This window comes from Populus alba, chromosome 19 (genome assembly GCF_005239225.2).
Source record: "Populus alba chromosome 19, ASM523922v2, whole genome shotgun sequence".
NCBI classification, from domain to species: Eukaryota; Viridiplantae; Streptophyta; class Magnoliopsida; order Malpighiales; family Salicaceae; genus Populus; species Populus alba.
The window spans coordinates 4,215,635-4,241,190 of NC_133302.1; the positions used below are offsets into that span (position 1 = coordinate 4,215,635).

The window sequence follows — 25,556 nt, forward strand, 5'->3', positions numbered from 1 at the left end:
AAATTGATTCATTTGAAGTCGTGCAACTCAATTTTATATAAAAATAATAATAATTTTTAAAATAATATTATTTTAATTTTTTTTTCTTAAAAATCATGAAATAACATTAATTTAATTTATTAAGGTCAATTTGCTCGATTCATAACTCCAGTCTTTCAAGACCGGAGTTTAATAACTTCGGGTGTAGAGGTCAACTAAAACTATTTTTTTCTAAATGATATTAATAATATATATCTCTAACATGTGCACTGATTTATCAAATGAATTTTGCTGTTAAGCTGTGGGGCTGAGCTCACACCAATGTACTATTTTTTCGAGAGTTTATGTGCGTTTAATATTGTAATGTATAATAATGTTTTCAAGTATTTTTTAATTAAAAATATAATAAAATAGCATTTTTTTTTATTAATATATTAAAATCATCTAAAAGCAATTTAAAAATTAATTTAATATTTTTTCAAATAAAAGAATAATTAAAAAAAATTATAACGCAGAAATAAACTATCACTTAGTTTCATGAGAATATTCAGCCAAAAATATCTTTTGTAGTCATTAAACACCCTCCTTGGAACCTACAAGTGTCTCTGAAGCATTCACTGATTCCAATTGGCGTGTTGTCATGTCCTCTAAATTGACTACGTTAATGTATCACAATACATGACACCTAATTTCACCCCCACCTAATTGTAATCTTTTGTAGTCACTAAACAATCTCTTCTATTTTCCTTGAACCTACGAGTGTCTCTGAAACACTCATTGATTCTAATTGGTACGCTATCATGTCCTCTAAATTAACTACATTAATGTATCACAATACATGACACTTAATTTCACCTTCATGTAATTGTAATCTTTTATAGTCATTAAATAACCTCTTCTACCCTTCTTGGAACCTACGAGTGTCTCTGAAACACTCATTGATTCCAACTAGCATGCTGTCATGTCCTCTTAATTGACTACGTTAATACATCACAATGCATGACACCTAATTTCACCTTCACCTAATTATAATGTTCTGGATTAAAAGGCATGTTGATGGTTCTGTTGATTGATTTAAGGCCAAACTAGTGGCCAAACGGTTCAAACAGAGACCAGGATTGGATTGCAAAGAGACATTCAGTCCTGTTGTAAAACCAGTAACCATTCATACTGTCTTAACCATTGCCATTATACAAGGTTGGTCTCTTCGACAATTAGACATCAATAATGCCTTTCTTCATGGGCATCTTACTGAAAAGGGTTATATAAAGCAACCACCTGGTTTCAAGAGTCTGGAAAAACCAAATCATGTTTGTTGTCTTACAAAGACAATATATGGGCTAAAACAAGCACCTCGTGCTTGGTATTCTGCTATCAGACTAACACTATTAGAATTTGGTTTCATCAATGATAAATTGACTCTTATCTCTTTACGTTTTCTGATGGTTTAATCATTGCCTATTACGTAGTTTATGTTGATGATTTGATCCTTACTGGAAACAATTCGATATTTTTTGCAAGCATTATTGCCCAACTTGGACATAAATTCTCCATCAAGGATTTGGGGTCTTGACACTTTTTCCTTGGCATTAGGGTCATCTATACTGTAGATGGCTTGTTTTTAAATCAACATCAATATATCCAAGATTTACTTGCTAAAACAAGAATGGATGGAGCTAAGGATGTAACAACTCCGTTCTTTGTCTCGGTTTCTTTAAAGCTGGCAAATGGTTCCTCATCAATTTATTTTGCATAATATCGACGAGTGATTGGCGTATTGTAATACTTGACCTTAACTTATCTAGATATCAGTTTTGCAAGCAATAAACTCTCATAATTTATGTATGGTCCCACACAGGTCCACTGGACAGCCACTAAAAGACTGTTGTGTTACCGAAAGAACACCATTTTTCATGGCATCAATATCAAGAAAACTTCAAACCTAGCACTCATATGCTTCTCGGATGCTGATTAGGCTGGTAGCTTGGATGACAGAAAATCAACTTCAGTTTATATTCTCTTTTTTGGTCCCATACCCATCTCATGGAGCTCAAAAAAGCAACGTGTCATTGCACGGTCATCCACCAAAACTAAATACAAGGCTTTAGCAACAAATGTGGCTGAGTCTATGTGGTTGCTCTCTTTACTTCACAAAATAAAGTTTCCATTACTACACTCACCTACACTCTTATGTGATAATTTGGGCGTAACATAGTTAAGCTTTAATCATGTCCAGCATTCTAGAATGAAGCACATTCAGATAAACATTCATTTTATGCGAGATTTGGTTGAGAAAAAATTTCTCCATGTTTGACATGTTCACACTAGTGACCAACTCGTTGATTTACTAACCATACCACTTTCTAGACAAAGAACAAAATATCTACGAGACAAGATTGACCTAACTGATGGTAGCTTGTTTTTGCAGGGGCATATTAAGGAAACTAAAGAAATCACAAAAGTACCAGCTCAAGCCTAGCTGTCACCATAACATTAATACTAGATCTTGTGTATTCCATAATTTTAGTATCAGTTTTCTATTTCTGTTCTGTTACATATCTTTGAATGTCTAAACTTATACTAAGATTGTATAAAGATACAAAGCATGTATAAAGAGGTGCTGGTATAGAGAGACTATTATGTGTTTTTTATAATACTAACAACTATAATACTTCAAATCCTCTTTAGTCTGAATATGTTTTAAGTATTCTTAAAAATAAAGAGGTGCTGGTATAATTTTTGGTTTGATCTTTAAAAGATGTGGGCTTTGTTGTTTCTTTGTTTATGGATTTGAGTTTTTATTATCATTTGCTTCGAAAGGAAGGTTGGGTCATTTGGTTATTTAGCCCATTTTGATCAAGTTTGTTTTTATATTAAGGAGCCCAACCTGTGGGGTTTGGGCTAAGCCTTAGATAACTATTAGGGCTGAGCATTTCTGGTTCGGTCCGGTTTTGAACCAAAATAAACAACCAAACTGAATTATTATTTTTTTAATTTTGTGAACCGAACCGAACCGAACCGAAAACCGGTTCAAACCGATTAATTTTGGTTTGGTTTGGTTTTTTTTCCTTTCAAACCGGTTCAAACCCAATAGTCCTCTATACTTCTCCTGCAACCTCATACAGTAGATCCCAAGTTGCTAGAGGTGAAGATCCATTCATGCTTCCACAGCTAAATCATTGTCTACAACTGCACATAGCGTTGATGGAGACGATCCAGACAAAACCCAACCTTGCAAATCAGGCAAAAAACCCAAGACCCGAATATTAGACCTAGAAAACATAATCACAGAAACCAGAGCAGATCGTCCTACTTTAAAAGAAACATGAAGGAAGCAATACCTTAGTCTTTTCGGTGCTGCAAGGGAGTTTGTTTCTCTTGAAATCATCTTCAAGGGCAGAGTAATCTTCTTCATCACTCTGTGTCTCAGTAGAGCGCTTTGATTTTTCACCAGCCAGAGAGTAAAGAGAGAGATGCAAAGAAGGGAGGGGAGGGGGGCCAACCAAAGAATAATTAAAGTGAAAGTGAAAGTAAAATAAGAGAGATGCAGAGAAGTGAGGGTAAGGGGGCGGCAGTTGATGGGTTAATGTCATTCTAGGGTTAGAAAGCATGGTATTTATACTTGCCTTTTTTTTTAAGTGGTGGCTGGTTGAACCAGTTCGGTTCAATCGGTTTTAGATTTTAGAAACCGAAACCGAACCGAACCGGAATTTTTTGGTGATTTTTTAATCGGTTAATTCGGTTTTTTTTTTTCGGTTCGGTTTTTTTGGTTTTCTCGGTTTAATCGGTTTATCGGTTTTTTTGCTCACCCCTAATAACTATAAAGCTGTATATGGCTTGATAAAAATTTGTTAAAGAAAGATGTATTTTGTATATTTTTTTAGGTTATTAAAGTTTTTTTTTTTCCGACATACACGCCCAAAAAAATTTTCAAGCCTTGTCTTTCTGCCTTTTCAGTGTTTTTATCAAACATGGTCTTGGTTTCAGAATGAAGAAATGGACCCTCGGTTTTGCTGTATGGTTTTTATTTCACTCCCTTTGGACCATGACCCAGATGGAGTGCTTCTTCATGTCACTCCGTTCGAGCACTCGCCCATTTAGAATTGACTTTTATTTCACTTCGTTTAGTCCTCAGCCCAAACAAGTTGATTTTTTTTTTAAAGAAAAAGCACCGTCACAATTATTTATTCCTTGTTTAATGTTTGGATGCCGTCTTAAATCATGATAAATACTGGCGCCAGCGTTCAAGATGAACCAAAATAAAAATAAATAAAAAACTCATCTCTGGTTCTCTGACATGGCAACACCTCCCACCCCACTGGTGTTCAAGGTGTCTAGACGGCAACCAGTTCTGATCACCCCTTCTGAGCCAACCCCACATGAACTTAAACCTCTTTCAGACATAGATGACCAAGATGGTCTCAGAGTCCAAATTCCTCTCATTTATTTTTAGCCTTACGATCCTTCAATGCAGAGGAGGGATCCTGTCAAGGTCATTAAGGAAGCACTTGCTAAAACACTGGTGTTTTACTATCCATTTGCTGGTAGGCTTAGAGAAGGGCCTAAGCGTAAGCTCTTGGTGGAGTGCACAGGTAAGGGTATTTTGTTAATTGAGGCTGATGGTGATGTTACGCTTGAGCAGTTTGGTGATGTGCTCTATCCTCCAATTCCTAGCCTGGAGGAGCTCCTCTTTGACGTGCCTGGCTCCGGCGGGATGATTAACTGCCCTCTGCTGCTTATTCAGGTTTGTCTCCTGTGTATGTTGCTTAGGGATCATCGATTCTGTCTTAGTTTACAAAGCAGGATCATCCTTCTGTGTTTTGTTTTTCACACAAAATCAGAGTTCAACTCATGAAACAACACCAGCCAGGCAAATTTAACTGTGTTTATCGAGTATGGACTGGTTAAAATGGATGTAGAAGAACAGTACGAGTAGTAAAAAAAAGCAGCAAAGGAAGAAGATTTGAAAGAGAGAATGATCCCATCCCAAAGAAGAGTCCAGAATGTTTGTCAAGCAATGCCAGCCATCATTGCTTGGTAGAATATTGGAATCTTCAATTTACTCCTTGATGTTTGCAAGAAAAGGATTTAATATTTGCGGTCCCAGTAACTTTAATTGTTTTAAATAAATAAAATTATATTTAATTTTATCAAATTAGACATCAAATACTCCGAAAAGTCAATATTTAGTATTTAATTTAATAGTCAATAGAATTATATTTGGACATCAAATTGTTTTAAATAAATAAAATTTAATTTAATTTTATCAAATTAGACATCATACAGGAATCCCGGAATTCCGAAAAGTCAATGTTTAGTATTTAATTTAATAGTCAATAGAATTATATTTAATTTTATATATCATGAAAAATATCATTTGATATCATGGCAGTGGCTGATCTGTTGGTGATTAAAGGTAGACCTTGGTACACAATGGTGCGGTCTTACCTGGTGTCGGATGTTACTCGTGCAATGTTTGCAGAGATGAACTTATGTTGGGGTAAGCCGAAGTATCCGGGCCCTGCTAAGGGTAATGTGGCAAGCTTTCAGATACCATATAGGACAGAGAAAGGAGAAGATGGTGTTCTTGTGACTCTTTGCTTACCGACTCCGGCTATGGAAAGATTTGTGAAGGAGCTGGATAGCACGTTTAAGGAGCAGTCAAATGGTGGCGGCAATGCTAAATCCCCCTTATCTTCCTTGTAGGGAAAATGACTATTTTTCCAAATGATTTAAATGCATTCGTATTGTGTTCATTTACTTTTAGTGTTCATGTGGACAATCTATCTGTTTTTATATATTTATTTCAATAAATGCTTCTGTTTATAGGTCATAGACATATAATCTGTGATAGTTTCCTGTAAAACCTGGATTAGGTCACTTGCTACAATGGATGGGGAGAGAAGTTGTTCTACAAGAACCTCCTAATAGACGCAACAGACTGGTTTCTGCGTAGGATTCTTGTTAACTTGTCTTCTGACTAGAGGTGGTCATTTTCGGTTCAGTTTTTGCCTATAAAAACCAACCAAACCGAATTATATTTTTTCTTAAAAAAACAACCGAAACCTAGTCAAACCGACAGGTTTCAGTTCGGTTTTTAATGTAAAAACACCGAGAAAATCTATAATATATTTTGGGTTGTTTGTAATGGGCCTTTTGATGGGCTTTTTGATTAAATTTTTGATGGGCTTGTAATTAATGATAATATTGTCTACTTTTCTTATAAGATTCTTAACCAAATCAATTTTTTTTTTGGGTTGTTTTTTGCAACCGAATATTAATTTGTTGCCTTCCTAATAATTTTTCATTTGTTTTGTTTGAGTGGGCAGGACTCCTGCTGCAGATAAGTTTAAATTACACATACCAACAGATTAAAATACAAATTACAAAGCATTGCCTTCAAAGGGCTTAACAAAAACAACAAATAACATTATCATAAAACACTCCAATAGTCCAATTGTTACCATCAAAACCTGAAATTAAAAATAAAAAATTATAACTTGATAAATTAAATTAGAAGATATAAAAATAAAAGTATTCCACATCAGATTTGGGCAATTTTCAAGAGAAATTCCAAGCAATAGAATGAAAATAGAAAGCTGAACAGGGAAACAAAAATCTAAATAAAAGCAGAAACAATTTTTCATATAAAGAATAAAATCAATATGATTTTCCACCAACAAGTACACTGAAGATCAAAATACAGATAAGGAATCTCTCATTTCCTTAATTATCAACGAAAATAAAGCACAAACATGGGTTTTCAATTCTGCCTACTTGGTTTGGAAAACAGTTTTACATATTTTGCACTTCCTCATATTGTTGTTGTCAATTTGACTAATTTGAAGAAACAGAAAATAATTAATTTGCAATTCTGACTAATTAATTTGCAACACCGCAAGCACTAGATCAAGATATATACATTCCTTTCAGTGCTTAAACATGGGTTTTCAATTATCAACGAAAATAAAGCACAAACATGGGTTTTCAATTCTACAAACATTCCTTTCATTGCTCCAGAATAAAAACCCAATTAAAGCAATCACAAACATTTGCGCAAGCAATACAGTAAAATAAAAACCCAATAAAAAACTACAAGTGTTTACCTTAGATAAGGATTTTTGAGCATTCAAAACAACAAATGTGTCTCTGACCTCTGCATTGAAAAACAAATACAATAAATATAATAGAGAATAGACTAATTAATTAATTAAAAAGGAAAAAAACATCATTAAAACTTACTGCTATAAAATCAAACTTTCTTCTCGAATCTACAGTAGTATAGTCCGTTTTAGACCCAACATCTTGTCTGCAACCATAAAATAAAAAAAATTGCCAGAAGAAATTCAGCAAGGTCATTAATCAATTATGATCTTGTTGTAGAAGGGGCTGAAAAAAATGACAATGAAAGAATATTGACAGGATGCATATGTGAAATGTTATAGAGATTCAGAGAAGTACCATGTGTCTGTGATCTTGTATAGATGAAGAGGAAAGGCCAACTAGATAGGTTCTGTCGTTCTGGAACACGTTGATCTATTGTTGAGACTTGAGAGGCTTGATTGGTTTCAACTTTCAAATTTCAGCTGATGTTTGGTGTTTCTCTGGTTGTCTGTGTTTGAGAGTCTAAGACTCTAAGGAGAGGCGAGGCGGCCGCGGGTGCTAGTGTTAGGATTTCAGCTGATGCTTGGCGTGTCTCTGGTGTTTGAGAGTCTAGGGAGAGGCGGCGATCGCGGGTACTAGGGTTAGGATTTCAGCTGAGCGTGTCTCTGGTGTTTGAGAATTGAGAGAAAGAGAGGGGGCGGCCGCACTGCTAGGGTTAGGTTACTGAGCATTAGGCAAAGATTTTTTTCTATTTATAGTATTATTTTTTTATTAGAACCGGTTCGGTTTGGTTTGGGTTTACCGGTTTCAACAGTACAAAACCGAAAACCGAACTGAACCGAACCGGAAGTTTGTTTTTTTTCTCGGTTCTGTTTTTTCGGTTAATTTTTGATCGGTTTTCTCGGTTAAATTGGTTTATCGGTTTTTTTGCTCACCCCACAGTAAAATTGCCTACAAATTATCAACTCTCCTTTTTTAACAGCAAGTAGTTGCTGTTCAATTTGAGTAAGTCCAATATGTACAATTGAAGGCCTTATGCTGGACTTGCTTGAAGAGAAGAGGCATGAAACTTGTGTGTTTGATTCTATGGTGTAATGTATTTTTCAAAATTATTTGAGATGATATCAGAATTCTATGATCAAAATTATTGATCAAATATTTATGAGTTCAAATCTTACTATTATGTTCTAATTAAAAAAAATATAAGATAATATAATTCTATGTAAATTTCAAGTTCAAATGGCTTTCATTTGAAGGTATACGTTAAAAAATTTTCTTTTATTTTTATGTTTTGACTCTAAAATGACTAGACTTAACCCTTAAAGCTATGATTTACTCTACTAAAGTAGACTGACTTTAATCATTAGATAAACCAACAGTTAGAAAACACAACAATACCTTAGTTTGTATCAGAAAAATAAACAATGGAGTTTACATTAGATAAGGTGTATTAAAAGCGATACATCCTTCTTATACACAATTAGTTCCCTTATCCAGACTTTAGGACTAGTTAGAGTTTTTAATGACCAAAATATTAGATGACAACTCAATTCTTTGTTTTTTCCATCCATTACCAAAAGATCCTGATTCGGGAGGATATTCTTTATAATGTCATACACGTGTGACAAAAATGATAAAAACTTTTCTTACTTATACCATTAAATTTAAAACCAATTAAGAAATTTATAATATAATATCAGAGCATTAAAAAAATTAAAATTGTTTAGTCCTCTAATGTGGACTGAGAGTTGTTTTACAATAGTGAATTGATGATCTTATCTTTCACAACAAAGAAAAATTATTTTTTTCTATAAGGTTCAATTATCATTGTCATATTGATTGGAGACACATTGGTCTTTTTATATTTTAGATGCGTTGTGAAATAATTTAAATATCCTTGAAAGTAAAAATATAAAGTTGGGTACATGGGCTTTTTGGTTTTTCAACAATTTGATTGCATGGTGTAATAATTAAATTACCCTTAAAAACAAAATACTAGCATCAGGGGGGCATTTGTATTTTTCTAAAGGTTTTTAGTTATAATCAATTAAAATGAGTGACAATTCAGCTTTCAACATATATGAATATAATTAAAAATTAAAAGTAGCTAGTGCGTGTTATGCATACACTAGTAAGTAGAGACACTTTGTTTTTTTGATTGTTATTTTTTTAATTCTTTTCTTTATTTTCTTTTCAGTTTCATTCCTCATTGTTTTATTTCATTTAGTTTTTATACTAGATTTAGTCATTTATTCTTTTGATTGATATTTATTTTCATTTTAAATTTTGGATGATTGAGAATTTTGCTTCGTGATTTTTTTGGGTTCATCTGCTATAAGTTAACTTGGTCTCATGTTCTGAGTCATGAGTTTTAAAGATTAGCACGATTTGACTTTAGTTTTTTTTAGGTTTTTATAAATTATTTTTTTTTTATTTTTATTATTTAACATTAGGTTAGTGGGCTTTCAGCTTTGTAATTTTTATCGCTTTCCTTTCTATTGGATTATTCTGATTACAAATCTCAGGTTGTAGGTTAGTCGAGTTAACTAAGGTTAACTCAAGTTTTTTCATCAATTTTTTTAGTTTTGCCTTTCATTATATTTTTTAAATTTCTTTTATATGAGGTTATCCCAACCTCATAATCAAACCATGAATTTGACATGCTGACTTGAGTCAGGTTATTTGATCTCTTTTAAAATTGATTTTTTTAAAATTTATCCAACAACATTTGATTTTTTTTATAATTGAGCTTTAGATTTTTTTTAAATTTTTGTGAGGTTATTATGTTTTCATTTAATTTTTATTTAGTTATCAATAAGATCGTTGAGATCTTTTAAGAATATTTATCGAGGATATTTCCATAACATTGACAAAAGTTTATTTTTTTTATTATTTATTATCATTTTTTTTATTGTTATTGAATTTTTTATATAATTATATTATTAAATTAAACGAGATTATTGAATGAATTAATGATCATGATCCAGGTCCTAAATTTATGTTGTTGCTTTAGAAACACCATCATCATGTAGGCATTTATTATTTATATATATAACACATTGTCGTAACAATGGAGAATGACAATCAATTTTAATTCATAAATCCTCTTGCTATGCCTGAGGGTGGATATATATTCCAACTATTTTGATTAAAAATGTTTGAATAAAATTTCTTGCTACCACTCCACACGTGACATTCTCTCGTGTGGCTATTAATAATTGTTTCATAACTTTAGTTAATGAAACCTTTTATTTTATCATCAACCTTGTTCATCATGATTGTATTTTTCTTAACAGTTAATAATTTTGAATCCTAAAATAATTAAGAAATAGAAAGAAAATCTCAAAATATTTTATGAGCCACACATACATGTGTATGTGTTATTGTTGCCCGTTATGTAAACAAATCTTTTAACTTTGGGTTTCAATTTTAAGGATAAACTGCAAAAAAAAAAAAACTTATAGATACCTTGAAAATTTTAATCTCTATGCTCTGATTATTAAAATAAATAAATCATAACATTGCATTATTGGAAAAGAAATTAAAATATTTTTTAACCTATTGAATTGATTAAAAGTTAGATGAAGAAGAAGAAATTATTTTCATAAAAATTGCTTGAATAATAGATACATTAATTCGGTTTCATTAACCATAGATAAACTGAACTTCATTTTTTCCCTCTTTCTTTGAACATCAAACTTCATATTAGAAATATATAGCTCACAATATTGTGAGCTACTCAAAACTTTTCCGATTGATGCTAATTCAAAATACTTGAGACTAAATCGTACTCAATGAAGTACTTTTTCAATTGAATTAATAAGGTGTTTGAGAGTGTAGTTGCAGTTATTTTTTAAAGTATTTTTTCACTCATAAATGTATCAAATAATATTTTTTTTCATTTTTTAAAAAATTATTTTTGATATGAGCACATCAAAATGTTCTAAACACCAAAACTATTAATTTAAAACAAAAAATAAAAAAAAATTCAATTTTTTTCAAACTTTTCACAATTGATTTTAGTTTTCTTCTATGCTTTATAGCGATAATTAATGTTCTCCAAGTTCAACATATTTACATATTTATGTTAGCTGTAAATAGTGAGCCTTAAAGCTTGCTATATAAACAAGTCAAGTTCGAGCTTAACTAAGCTTGACTCATCAAAGATGATGAGTCGATGCAATCAAATTTATAGACTGCAAGCTAGTTTAAAAGCTTGTAAATAAACTCATTTGTATGTTTGTGAAAAATAAATAGAAAAATCAAACTCAATGCTTTTGTAAAATAAATTTAGCAAGTGTTATACTTTAAAAATCATAAATTTATTTTGTTTAAAAACTCAAGAAATACACTAAGTTTATATAAACTTTTATGATTTCACAATTGTACTATAGCTTTTGCTGAAAAAATAAGTAGAGTTTTCTAATGAAATTCAATAAGAAGTAAATAATTAAGATCAATCGAAATATGAATTTAAATATTTATGCTAATTATTTATTTAATTTATTTAGTTGAAACATACTCTTAATATGTCATGAAATAATGATTGAAACAAGTTTCAAAAATATTTATATATTTTATTAAATTCAATTTCTAATTATATTCTAAAAAATAAGAATTCACATATTTTGTAGTAAGTGTTGTAACCCATTTTCGGGTCCCCCACAAAAATAAATAAAATAAATAGCCAAAAAGATCAGAAAAAATAATAGCAGGCAGAAGCGCTCAGAAGATGGTCGGAAAAATTGGTCAAGGAAGTTTAAAATACATAGATCAGATTTTTGGCAGTATATTCTTGTATGATGAGACCCCCCGTTGGAAGAGAAAGTTTGAATTTTCAGGAGAAAAGTCCAAATTTGAATGTTTATGGACTTAATTGGATTTTTAATTGAATTTATAGAGGATTTGATTGCAAGAAAATTTGATTTTTAAGCCAATTTGGGCTTTAATTAGAAGAAATTAAAGTTCTGGGGCCGAATTATATTTTTTAGGAATTTATTAGGTCAAATCAGGGGCTTAATTGCATAAATATTGAAATTTAAGGGCCAATTAGGGACTTAATTGAGAAAATCCAAAACCAAGGACCAATTTGAAAAAGGCGCGTAAATAGAGGGGCTGAAATGATTTGATTCAAGGGCTTAATTGAAGAAATTGGAAGTTTATTGATCAATTGAGGGCTTAATTGCATAAATCAGAGGCCAAGGACTAAAGTGAAAAACGTGGCCAACTTGAGGGGCGGAGACGGTAATTAAAAAGGATGCAATTGAAATGAACAAAAGATGATTGAGGGCTGATTTGAAAATGGGCGCGTTCTGGCACCACCTTTAAATGAAATGGCGCGTTTTCTCCAAAACGACGCTGTTTCATACATTTAAAATAAAAAAAAAAAAAAAAAGAAAAAGAAAAAAGAGAAGGGCCGGACGGTGCCGTTTTGAACGACACTGTTCCTCTTTCTTCTTCCCCCCTGAACATGCAGCGGGGAAGAAGGAAAAAGAAGTTTTGTTTAGTATCTCCGGTCCCTCTCTCGCCTCGAGCCCACCGACCAACCCGAGGCCCCACGCTGTTGGGCCACCGACCGAAGACACTGGCCGACCACCCGCCGAACTGCCGAAACTGAGGGAGGCACGCCTGGACAGCTGCGCCCTCGACCAGCCACCGCGTGACCGGTTCCCCGTGCTCCACAGTGAAAAGCCACGATCACTGGCTCTATAAATAAGACCCAACACAGCAACAACAAAGGGGGGGGGAGAATAGAGGACCCGAAGGGAAGAGAGAGAGAAGAAACGAACCGAGAGGAACGAACCCAAAGAAACAAAACGAACCGAAAAAACAAACAAACCAGAGGAGAGGAAAGAAAAGCTTGAAACGGGGGGGGGGGAGAAAATTAAAAAAAAAACTAATCGGGGGATAAAAGGAAACCACTGAAAAACAATAGCGCCGCCGCTTGACACAATAGCCGCTGCTGGGAGTCGCCGGCCGTGAGCCACGACAAGGCCACCGGCCTCTACCGCAGCATCGCTAGCGAAGCAGTCAGTTGCCGTCCAAGAGGAGCGACACCGCCACTGCCTCCTTCGCGCCAGGTACACTCCTCTGCCCCCTTTATCTCTTTTGTTCGCCTGCTTTTCCTCCTGCATGCATAATATTCACGCTGCATGCAGGAGGATGGGAGGGGGAAAATAATTCCCCCCCGTTGGTTTTCCATTGCTGGGCCAGGCCGGTTCTGGGCCAGCATTGATGGTTTGCTCCAACTGGGCAGGCCACTTCTGGCCCTGTCATGATGTGTTGATGGGCCAGACTAATTCTGGCCCATCCCTACTGTTTGGGCCGGGTCTGGCCCAGACAAAGATATGAAAGTTTGTTGGGCCGAGTCCGGCCCAATATCTTTTGGGGCTAAGTCCGGCCCAGTTAGTTGGGTTGGCTCAGCCCACATAATATTTTATATTATTTATTATTTGTTTTATATTATATATATATATATTCTGAAAAATCCTTGAAAAATATTGTTGATTTTCCTGCATTTTTTTTTATCAAAATTGCCTAATATTGGTTTGTATTTTTATACCGTTAAGATACAAATCCAGTATTAAAATACCCGATTTTCGTCAAAAACATCAAAAAAAGTTGAAAAAAAATAAAGAATGTTTTGCTTTCAAAAATTCTGAAAAAATCCTAAAAATATTGTTGATTTTCCTGCATATTTTTATTAAAGTGGATTAATATTGGGTTGTATTTTTATACCGTAAGGATACAAAACCAGTGTTAAAAATACTTGATTTTCGTCAAACAAAAAAAAATGTTTTTTTATTTTTTAAATACAGCCTAGTCTCTCCAAAATAAAGAAAAATCATCGCATCATATTTTCATACAACAAAAGGAATTTCGAAAACAATATATGTATTAACATGTATTTTGGCTTTAATAACCAGTTTATTCAAGCCATGAGAACTATGCCAATATTTCAAAAAACAACAAAAATTATTTTGTTTTTTCTTGTAATTTTAGGATTATGAATTTAGATGTAAAACGTATTCCTAATATTAAAAATAAAGTTTTTGTATAGACGTTAGAACGGTTAGGATATTACCCATTAAGATAAGGATCTCCTTACCGAGGAGGACTTTTCTTGAACCATACCAACAACTAGGAAAACACGTAAAGACCTTAGATTTTATCAGACAATAAAACAATGCAGCTTACCTTAGGTAGGGCATATTTGGGGTGCTAATATCTTTCATTTACGCAACCAGTCCCCGTACCCGATCTCTGAGACCAGTTAGGGTTTCTAATGACCAAAATACTAGGTGGCGACTCTCATTCCATTTTCCACCAACGAAAGACAATATTTTCTTGTCTCCCCAACATTTTCCAGAGATTAGATAGATATATACACATCCTGATAAAGTGAAATCGATTTTCGCCGTGATGCTACACACGTGCGACAATAAGGATACCAAAATTTAAATCTAACTTGGTTATAATTTCTTTAAACTATTTAATTAAGATGAGTCCTAATTGATAGATGGAACAATTTCTGCAATGTTGTTCCACACATTTATTAATCAACCAAGCTGTATATATAGGTTTAAGAGAAACTAATCAACACCTAAATACAAGGAAGGATAAGATGAAGACTCCTAGTTTTAAAGAAGTTTGAATTGTTCCTGAATACAAGGAAGTTTAAAGATGAATGATTTGATCTTCATTCTGATAATGTTGATCTTCATTCTGATATACCCCCTCAAGATAGGCCACGGTTAGAGAGGCCAATCTTGCCATGTAAATTTTGAAATTGACAGATTTCCAAGAAATAGGAGTGGTGCCAAGAAAAACAATGTAGCCACCCATGGATTTTCGATCATCATTACTACCGGCCCAATCGACATAAGTAAAACCATGAAGAGATAAAGCAGAGTCACGAGCAAGGTGGAGACCAAAGGAGGATATACCTTTTAGGTATCGCATGATATGCTTAACAATGACCTAGTGGCCTTTGGTAGGAGCATGCATAAACTGACATACCTTGTTCACAACATAATAGATATCGGGTCGAGTAAAGATAAGATACTGAAGAGCACTAAAAATTTGGCTGAAGCGAGTGGCATTGGAAAACAACTTAGTAGACTGCAGATTCAGCTTGGAAACAGATGCTGGTGTATCAACAGGTTTATAGAATGACATACCAGCACGATTCGGAATATCAAGAACATACTTGTGTTGACTAAGCATAAGACCCATACTGGTGGGAGCAACTTCAATCCCCAAAAAATAACATGCATGACCCAAGTCATGAAGTTTAAACTCTGAACTCAGCAAGGTAATGAGGCGATGAATCAATTTAGAGTTATTACCAGTAATTAAGATGTCATCCACATAGACAAGTAATAAATATTATGAGTCCCATTCAGAATAAACAGGGAGGTATCAACCTTTGAAGCCCGAAAACCAATAGTCAGGAGGAAATCACTTAGTCACATGTACCAGGTCTGTGATGCTTGTTTTAAACCATAGAGAGATTTGTGAAGGCGACAAACATGAGTGGGCAAAGCAGTGTTGACAAAGTTTGGGGGTTGCTGCATATAAACAACCTCATGAAGTGAGCCATTGAGGAAGGCATTGTGAACATCAAGTTACTGAATCTGCCATTTTTTTAAGACCATAATTGTGAGAACTAACCAAATAGTAGTCGGTTTAACAACAGGACTAAAGGTTTTTGAATAATCTATACCTTCATCTTGGGTGAACCCTCGCGCAACCAAGCTAGCCTTGTACAAGTCAATGGCCCCATCAGCTCAGCGCTTGATTTTATACACCCATTGGCAACCAACAATGTTCATAGATGGATCAAACAGCACCAATGACCAAGTGGCATTGGCATGAAAGGCTGCAATTTCATCCTTCATGGTAGTATGCCAACACAAGTACTGCCCAGCTTCCTTAAAACTCAAAGGCTCAAGAGCAGAAGGGAACATTACCTGTGAAGCCAAAACTAGCGGAGAGGAAGCAGAAAAAAAGATGATGTTGGTAGTCTTTGACTGTTGAGGATGTAACACCATGGGATGTTGCCGAATGGGTGGCGGAGCAGAAGGCAGATTAGTGGAGGTCAGCTATGGAAGAGAGTATGTGGAAAGATCCACACATAAGTCTAAATCAGAAAGAGACTGAGCATAGTGCCCAGATGGAGAAGACAATGCTGATGACGAGGCTAGAGAGGCTGCAACACAGGGCGAGTATGCCAACATAAGTACTGGCCAGCTTCCTTAAAACTCCAAGGCTCAAGAGCAGAAAAGGACATTACCCGTGAAGCCGAAACTAGTGGAGAGGAAGCAGAAACAAAGATGATGTTGGTAATTTTTGGCTGTCGAGGACGCAACACCATGGGATGCTACTGAATGGGTGGTGGAGCAGAAGGCAAATAAGTGGAGGTTAGCTGTGGAAGAGATTATGTGGAAAGATCCACACATAAGTCTAAATCAGGCAAAGACTGAGCAGAGTGCCCAGATGGAGAAGACAATGTTAATGACGAGGCTGGAGAGGCTACAACAAAGGGCGAATCTGATAAAGATAAAGCGGGCACCGCAAAATCTGAACTTGCAAGATGATCAAGGGACATAAATGAAGATGATGGTGAGGGGACCGGTAAGTTAGTGGGAAGGGAATATGGGGCTAAGATTGGTTGAGATGGAAAAATGGTGAGGAGGGTAGGCTGGAGACAGTGACAGGCGGAGAGGAAGATGGGGACGGGAGGACAAACTCAATGAAGGGAAAACTTGTTCATGAAATCAAACGTGATGGGAAATATAGATGCGATCAAACAACAAATCAAGACAATGATAGCCTAGATGAGACGAACTATAGCCTGAGAATACACATGGAGTGGAGCGATAGTCTAGCTTATGAGTATTATAAGGATGAAGGAAAGAATTATAGCCTAAGAATACACATGGAGTGGAGCGATAGTCTAGCTTATGAGCGTTGTAAGGATGAAGGAAAGGAAAGCAGAGACATCCAAAAGTACATAAAAAAGCATAATAAGGTGTCTAATGAAACAAACAATCCAAGGGAGATTTATTGCTTAAAATTGAGGTTTCAAATATAATTCCAGAATTTTAGAGATGTCTTACATTGGCCTAAAAGAGTAAGACTGGTTTCAACAATATAGCGATGACAACGCTCAACAGTACCATTCTGTTCATGAGTATGTGGACATATGAGACAATGGTGAATACCGATGGTTTTAAAAAGGAATTTAATTTATGATATTCACCACTCAGTCAGTTTAAACAATTTTGATTTTACGAGAGAACTAATGTTCAACAAGTGCTTGAAATTGTTGAAACACATTGAATACATCTGATTTGACGACAATATGATAAAACCAAATAAATTTTGTATGTGCATCCATAAATATGACAAAATAACAAAAACCATTAGACGATAGCATAGGGGCAGGGCCCCAAACATCACTAAAGATAAGTTCAGGAGGAATAGATGTTTTATGGTCCGTAGGTCCTAATGACAAACGAGAGGATTTTCCTAATGGACAAGCTTGACATTGAAAATTAAGATGATGAGAGGTACAAACAACCTTTTTATTGGAAGCTAAGAGACTCAGAATACGAGAACTGGGGTGACTGAGGTAACGATGCTAAATATCGGTAGAAGTGGCCATGCTAGTGGACAAAAAAGCTTGCGGTAGAGATGTGGCAAAAGATTTAGAAAGGACATATATGCTGTCTTTACTCCAACCGGAAAGAAGGAATTCCTTGGTAATGAGATCCTTGACGTAAAAAACATAAGAGTGAAACTTAAAAAAGACATAATTTTCACGACAAAATTATTGAACATATAATAATTTTTTTTTAGTTTGAAGAACATGTAATATGTTGGACAAGGTGAAGACTCATTTTGGTGTATGCAGGAGATTATGTACGGTATTAGATATAACAAGTCCCTTACCATCACCAACATGCAATTGATCATTACCATGATAAGGTTATGTATGTGTCATACCAGTAATGTTCGGAGTAACGTGGTGATTCGCACTTGTGTCAAGAAACCAAGAGGTAGAATCCTGAGCTGATGTATTATTAAAGGAGAGGTTCGTCGAGGTGTGATTTCCATGATGAATAAGTTGAGAACACTGTTGTGCGGAATGGCCATAGCATTTTATTTGATGTAGTGGCTACTGATTTGTTGCTGCACCACAGTGTGGATGGTTATGCCACTGTCCACTGTGGCTGCGGGGCTACTGCCAAGGAGAACCACCACCAGCATCACGAAAGAACTGACCGCAACTCAAAACACGTATTGCGACGAGACGCGAACATTCCCCATGCTGTGGTTGTCTTAGGATTGGCTAGGTTTCAAAGGCAGGACTTTGTTCAAAGAAGGAATTGATGCCACTAACCACTTTTTTATCCTCTACCCTGATGAGCCATGAAACCATTGCTGTTTGACCCAGAAAAACCACGCTGGGCAGTATATACTAAGGGGGTCTGCGTAAGGGTGGGCAGCAGGGGTGCAATAGGTAGACTAAAGGATACCAAGCTGCGATGTATGAATTCATGAGTAAACAGGTGATTATGAAGCTCAGAGTACAACAAAGGATCAACTTTGGTTGACAGACTTGTAACCAAATCATGAAATTTACCACGAAGCCCCGAAACACATATAAGTTAAAATCGGTGAGAGAAATAGGTCTGCCAGCTGCAACCAATTGCAAGTAGAGAATGACAGTATCATCACCTTGTCAAAGATCCTGAAGAGAGCCATACAAGTGCATGATCAGAGAGTTGGATGGGGAGGCAAGAGCAAGAGCAAGTTCAAGGGTGCTCCAAACACTGACAAAGGTCGGATAATCAACCACGAGATGAAGAACTTCAATCGAAAGAGAGGACAACAGAGCACTAAGGATGAGCTGGTCTTAGTGTTTCTAAGTCAAGAACGTTTGGCAGGGTCCAAAATTGAAGGTAGTAGAGATAGCAGAAGCTGTACTGGATAAATTATGCGAAGAGGGGCATGGAGTGAAGCCATCAACAAATGAGAAAACTCTTTGACCAATCAAATACGACTTCATCTGTAGAAGCCAAAACAAAATTGTTATTGGTAAGTTTGAGATTAATAACATGCTGGGTGTTGGAAAGGGGAATAAGAACTGCTGTTGCAGGAGATGGAGCCATGGTTGTGTTGGTTGCTGTGGTGAGTCCAAGGACCGGGGAAGAAGAATTTGGAGAAGATGAGATGACATTAATACCTGCAGCAGTACTAATTGTATGATCCATGACGATGACAGATGGATATCCTGCGAAGCCTTTGATAGAGTGGAGAAGGCACAACAATGTAGCAAACAAAATTTGACAGTAGAGAAATAAAGAATCTGCAGCAAAAAAAAGGAAGAGCAAAAGATGCAGCAGAATGGCCTATGCAGCAGAGAACAAAGGAGCAGGAATGGTGGTAGGAAGAAAAATCTGCAGCAGAAAATATAAGAACTGATTTAAGATGGAGAGGCTCTATACCAAGTTAAAACAAAAATTTGTAATAATTTGATGAGTACTGTGGTAGGGCAGCTCCTCTGCTATTTATATAAGTAAGGTATTGTACATATGTTATGGTGTAACCTATTACACATGATAAAACTATACAAGAGAAGCATAATATTTCCTATTTTACAACACATCCCATAATAATGCTTTTGTAAAATAAATTTTAGTAATAAATTTAGAAAGTGTTATACTTTAAAAATCATAAATTTATTTTGTTTAAAAAACTCGAGAAATACACTAAGTTTATATAAACTTTTATGATTTCACAATTGTACTACAGCTTTTGCTGAAAAAAATAAGTAGAGTTTTCTAATGAAATTGGGATAAGAAGTAAAGAATTAAGATCAATCGAAATATGAATATAAATATTTGCTTAATATATGTTATTTATTTATTTAATTTATTTAGTTGAAACATACTCTTAATATGTCATGAAATAATGATTGAAAATAAACAAGTTTTAAATATTTATATATTTTATTAAATTCAATTTCTAATTATATTCTAAAAAAATAAGAATTCACATATTTTGTAGTAAGGATACCAAAGTTTAAATCTAACTCGGTTATAATTTTTTTAAAACTATTTAATTAAGATGAGTCCGAATGAGTTGAAACCCAAGCCTAATAAATTTTGAATAAATTGAATTTAAATCAGCATAAACACTATTCTAACCTGAAACTTATTAATTAAAATTGAACAGGTCAAGTTCGAATACACTAAAAAACCCCCTATAAGGTGTGCTTTTTTCATCATGGATGGATGTATTATAACATGTGATAGGGATTTTAGGCTGTAATAGTATTTTTTTTGTCTTTTGTTTTACACTTTGATCATCAAATTTTTTTCTTTCAAATTTATCTTTATAAGTTGTGTTGTTTTAGAATTGAAATTTATAATTTATTTTAAATTTTTTTCTATATAATTACTGTGGTGTCAATTTTTTTCCTAATATCAAGTTGATGCTAAAATTTATAAAAAGAAACTTGGTTTTAGTGACTATGAAAATATACAAATAGTGGACCAAATTTGAAAATGAGGCAAACAATGATTTGTTTTTAAGCATAGTTTTGAAATTGGATCCGGGAATCTATCGATCCGGAGCTAGAACTAAGCTGGGTTGAAAAACAAATAGGGTAAGAAAAAACCTGGTGTGATCCGTCAAGACCCGGTTTCAATTAGATTTTTTTTTTTACTAAAACAATGTCGTTTTGATTTTTTAAAAACTAATCATTGACCCAACCGACCCGTTAACCTAATTAAAATTTTGGTAACCTGGTCCAAATCCAAAACCTAAAATTTAAAACTGGGTTGGGTTCAAAAACTATATTTTTTAATGGACTGTCTATTCAATACTTTTTCAGCATTTTTTTTGCCATAGGAGTTAGGCAAATTTTGTATTAGTCTCTAGTTTGCTACTGTTATTTTTTTTTGTTCAAAATTTTCATTTCAGTCATTTTTTTATACGTACATAAGTTTTGAGGGAAAACTGAAAATAATTATTAAAAAATACAAAAATAAAAAAGTTATTAGCTTATTATATTCTTAACATAAAAAAAAAAAAAATTTAGTATAACTATATTTTTTTTTTAATAAGAGAGGTTTTATCTGAGTTGAGAGAGAATTATTTTCTGATTTGATTTTGTATTTTTAGATAAATTTAGAGATATTTTAAGTTGATATATATATATATATTTATTTATTAATATTATATTAATATTTATTATATAGTTTTAGATGAAAATAAATTAAAAAATATATTAAAAAAAAAAAACATAATCTAATTTTTCAGCCGCCTTTCTAATAGCCATATACTAGAAGACAAATGTCGTCTTTTTTTTTTTTTTTAAAAAAAAAAAACAGGGTTTCCTAGATTAAATAAATAAATAAAAAGGCTAGGCTTGTACTTTTCTTTTATTAGACGAGGGTGGTAGGCCACCCAACCCTAGGCGTTTAATTTTTTTTTTAAAACTTTTATCCTTCTATTTTTTTGTTACATTTATATTACATAAATTATTTAAATTCAGTTTACATGTCGATTAAACAAGCATTCAATTTTAATAGATATTAATTAAGATAAATTATATTTTTAATAAAATATCATTTAATTTTTACTTAATTTTTTAATAACACTAATATTTTTTTTATATTAGTAGACATTTTTTTTTATCAAACTTTATATAATATGTTTTTTTCTTGAATTATTTTCCTGTAATTGTTTATATTTATTATCATTTAATTAAATAAAAAATCAATTAAATTTTTTTTGTTTCCTTTCCACAGCAAAGTGTGAGTTAATGGCTAGTTAAAAGCTTTACTCAGTTCAAATAATTTTTTTTTATGATGAAGTTGTGAAATATTTCACATAAACAATGAGCTTTTCTTGAGTTTTGATCCTACATCAAGTCATGAGCTTACTTGTAAACTTTGTATTTGGACTTAGTAGTTAGTACTCTTGAAAAAAATAATTATCTTATGGAAAAAGCGATTCTTTGATGTTTCAATCAGTAAATGCATGAGAAAAATAAAAAACAAATATAAGAAAAAAAATAAAATGTTGCAATCATCTAGAGATATTCGTTGGAGACGGGAGATTTTTGTGATACTAAAGCCAAAAGGATAGGCCATTGACTAAAAAAATAATATATATGTTTTAAAATTTAATGTAGATTAATGTGGATATTTGAGTAGTTTGCATGTATTTTGTTTAATTTAATAAAATTTGAAATTAAAAATTTATATAAATCTTGAATAATTCTGAAATTTATAAAACTTGAATTAATAATTTTTTTAAAAAATAAATATAAAATCTTCAGTTATATATATATTTTTTAAAAATACAATACTTTTGGACAGTTGGATAGTTGAAAAGTGAGAGTGAAGTGAGAGTAAAGAGAAGAGAGGGTGAGTCGAGGCCATGTAAGAAGATTTGTGGCCACAAAATGGCCATAAAAAGTGAGTCTTGGCACCAACGACTCTATAAAGTGAGTGGCTGTTTTTGGGATCATTTATTTATTTATTTTTTAAAACTCTTCTCCTTTAATGCTTGGAAGATGGACTGCTTCTTCATTTCACTCCGTTCGAGCACTCTCCCATTTAGAATTGACTTTTATTCCACTTCGATTAGTCCTCAGCCCAAACAAATTGAATTTTTTTTTTTTAAAAAGCACCGTCACAATTATTTATTCCTTATTTTAATGTTAAGATGCCGTCTTAAATCTTGATATCGTCTACCGATATATATTGGTGCCAGCTTTCAAGATGAACAAAAATAAAAATAAATAAATAAATCATCTCTGGTTCTCTGCCATGGCAACACCACCCACCCCACTGGTGTTCAAGGTGTCTAGACGGGAACCCGTTCTGATCACCCCTTCTGAGCCAACCCCACATGAACTCAAACCTCTTTCAGACATAGATGACCAAGATGGTCTCAGAGTCCAAATTCCACTCATTTATTTTTACCCTTACGATCCTTCAATGCAGAGGAGGGATCCTGTTGAGGTTATTAAGGAAGCACTTGCTAAAACACTGGTGTTCTACTATCCATTTGCTGGCAGGCTTAGAGAAGGGCCTAAGCGTAAGCTCTTGGTGGAGTGTACAGGTGAGGGTATTTTGTTTATTGAGGCTGATGGTGATGTTACGCTTGAGCAGTTTGGTGATGCGCTCTATCCTCCAATTCCTTGCCTGGAGGAGCTCCTCTTTGACGTGCCTGGCTCCGGCGGGATGATTAACTGCCCTCTGCTGCTTATTCAGGTTTGTCTCCTGTGTATGTTTCTTGCTTAGGGATCATCGATTCTATCTTAGTTTACAAAGCAGGATCATCCTTCTCTGTTTTTTTTACACAAAATCAGAGTTCAACTCATGAAACAACACCAGCCAACCAAGTTTAACTGTATTTCTCAAGTATGGACAAGTTAAAATGGATGTAGAAGAACAGTACGAGTAGTAAAACAGGCAGCAAAAGAAGAAGATTTGAAAGAGAGAATAATCTTATCCCAAAGAAGAGTCCAAGATGTTTATCAAGCAATGCCAGCCATAATTGCTTGGTAGAATATTGGAAACTTATCCTTCAATTTAGTTCTTAATGTTTGCAAGAAAAGGATTTAATATTTCTCTATTGTTAAATTTGGTCCACTAGCTATATTATCTTAAATAAATAAAATTATATTTAATTTTATGAAATCGAGCATCAAACAAGAATCCAATTTGTTTCTCGATGATACTACGAGTAGCCAATATCAAAACAAATAACAAATCACAATCTCAAACTAATCAAATAGAAAACAAAATTGATGATTGAAATAAAAAAAAAATTAATGTCCTTGTGTAACCTTTTTGTTTCTATTCTTCTTCTTGTTTTTTTTTTTTTTTTTCAAAGGGAAGATTACATGTATCCATTATATATTTCCACTAGAATAATGTGTGGGGAAGGGAGGTCTGCATATAATTCAATGGCAGACTACAGAGCATCTGGAAGAGGGTGTTTTTTGTTTTTTTTTAATCTTCGTTTGCATAATGAAAAGCAATTAATAGCATTTGATATAGGTTTACAGATATTCTTTTCTAATCATAGCAAAGAAATTCATAATGTACCGACAGAACCGATTGTTGAACATAGATTAACTATATGGATGCAGCGCTTGAGGTTGCATATTATCGCAGTTAAAACAGATCAACAAGTTCCATGAGGAGTTGATTAAACTAACAGATGGTTTGTCTGTATAAAACGACAGGTGACGCGTCTCAAGTGCGGCGGAATTGTCTTTGCCATCCGTCTGAACCACACCATGAGTGACGCTACTGGCCTATACCAATTCTTGTCAGCCATGTGTGAGATGGTGCATGGAGCACAGACTCCTTCTATCCCAACCAGTTTGGGAAAGGACGTTTTTAAATGCAAGGAACCCACCTCAGGTAACCTGCTTACACCATGAGTATGATCAACTGGTTGATGACACCACTGACAACGTTCCGCTTACAAAGAAGACCCATCGTTCATTCTTTTTTGGAGCTGCTAACATATCTGCTATTCGTGGCTTTGCCCCACTACACCTTCGCCATTGCTCCACATTTGATGTATTGACTGCGTTTTTGTGGAGGTGCCGAACCATTGCACTTCAACCAAACCCAAATGATGAGATGCGGATACTATGCATTGTCAATGCTCGCAATAGATTTAACCCTCCGTTACCTAGAGGTTATTATGGAAATTGCATAGCATACTCAGTGGCGATGGCAACAGCGGGAGAAATCTCACGAAATTCTTTAGGCTTTACGTTGGAATTAGTGAGGAAGGCCAAGGCCAATGTGACTGAAGAGTACATGCGATCGGTGGCTGATCTGTTGGTGATTAAAGGTAGACCTTGGTACACAATGGTGCGCTCTTACCTGGTGTCAGATGTGACTCGTGCAATGTTTGCAGAGATGAACTTAGGTTGGGGTAAGCCGAAGTATGGCGGGCCTGCTAAGGGTAATGTGGCAAGCTTTCAGATACCATATAGGACTAAGAAAGGAGAAGATGGTGTTCTTGTGACTCTTTGCTTACCGACTCCGGCTATGGAAAGATTTGTGAAGGAGCTGGATAGCACGTTTAAGGAGCAGTCAAATGGAGGTGGCAATGCTAAATCTCCCTTATCTTCCTTGTAGGGAAAATAACTATTTTTTCAAATGATATGAATGCATTCCTATTGTGTTCATTTGCTTTGATTGGTCATGGACATATAATCTGTGATTGTTTCCTGTATAACCTGGATAATGTCACTTGCTACAAAGGATGGGCAGAGAAGTTCTACAAGAACCTCCTAATAGACGCAGCAGACTGGTTTCATGAGGATATTCTTCATTTTCTGACTGAAAAACCTTACCTGTGTAGGATTCTTGTTTCATCTAGCTTGTCTTGTGACAGTGAAATTGCCTACATACTCTTCC

General features: G+C 34.3%; 1 long non-coding RNA gene and 3 pseudogenes across 1 annotated transcript; 3 read left to right on the forward strand and 1 right to left on the reverse strand.

Moving 5' to 3' along the window:
- Positions 1 to 4,276: 4,276 nt before the first annotated feature.
- On the forward strand, positions 4,277 to 5,748 carry LOC118053885 (benzyl alcohol O-benzoyltransferase-like; annotated as a pseudogene).
- A 569-nt stretch (positions 5,749 to 6,317) lies between these two features.
- Positions 6,318 to 7,799, reverse strand: LOC118053886 (uncharacterized). The gene is made up of 4 exons (XR_004688449.2): positions 7,441 to 7,799; positions 7,222 to 7,288; positions 7,086 to 7,135; positions 6,318 to 6,452 (listed from the first exon to the last, which is right to left on the reverse strand). It is a non-coding gene; the product is annotated as an uncharacterized lncRNA (long non-coding RNA).
- Positions 7,800 to 22,797: 14,998 nt separating this feature from the next.
- Positions 22,798 to 25,513, forward strand: LOC118053887 (benzyl alcohol O-benzoyltransferase-like; annotated as a pseudogene).
- LOC118033216 (WAT1-related protein At5g64700-like) overlaps positions 25,301 to 25,556 on the forward strand; it is a 4,259-nt pseudogene continuing 4,003 nt past the window's right edge.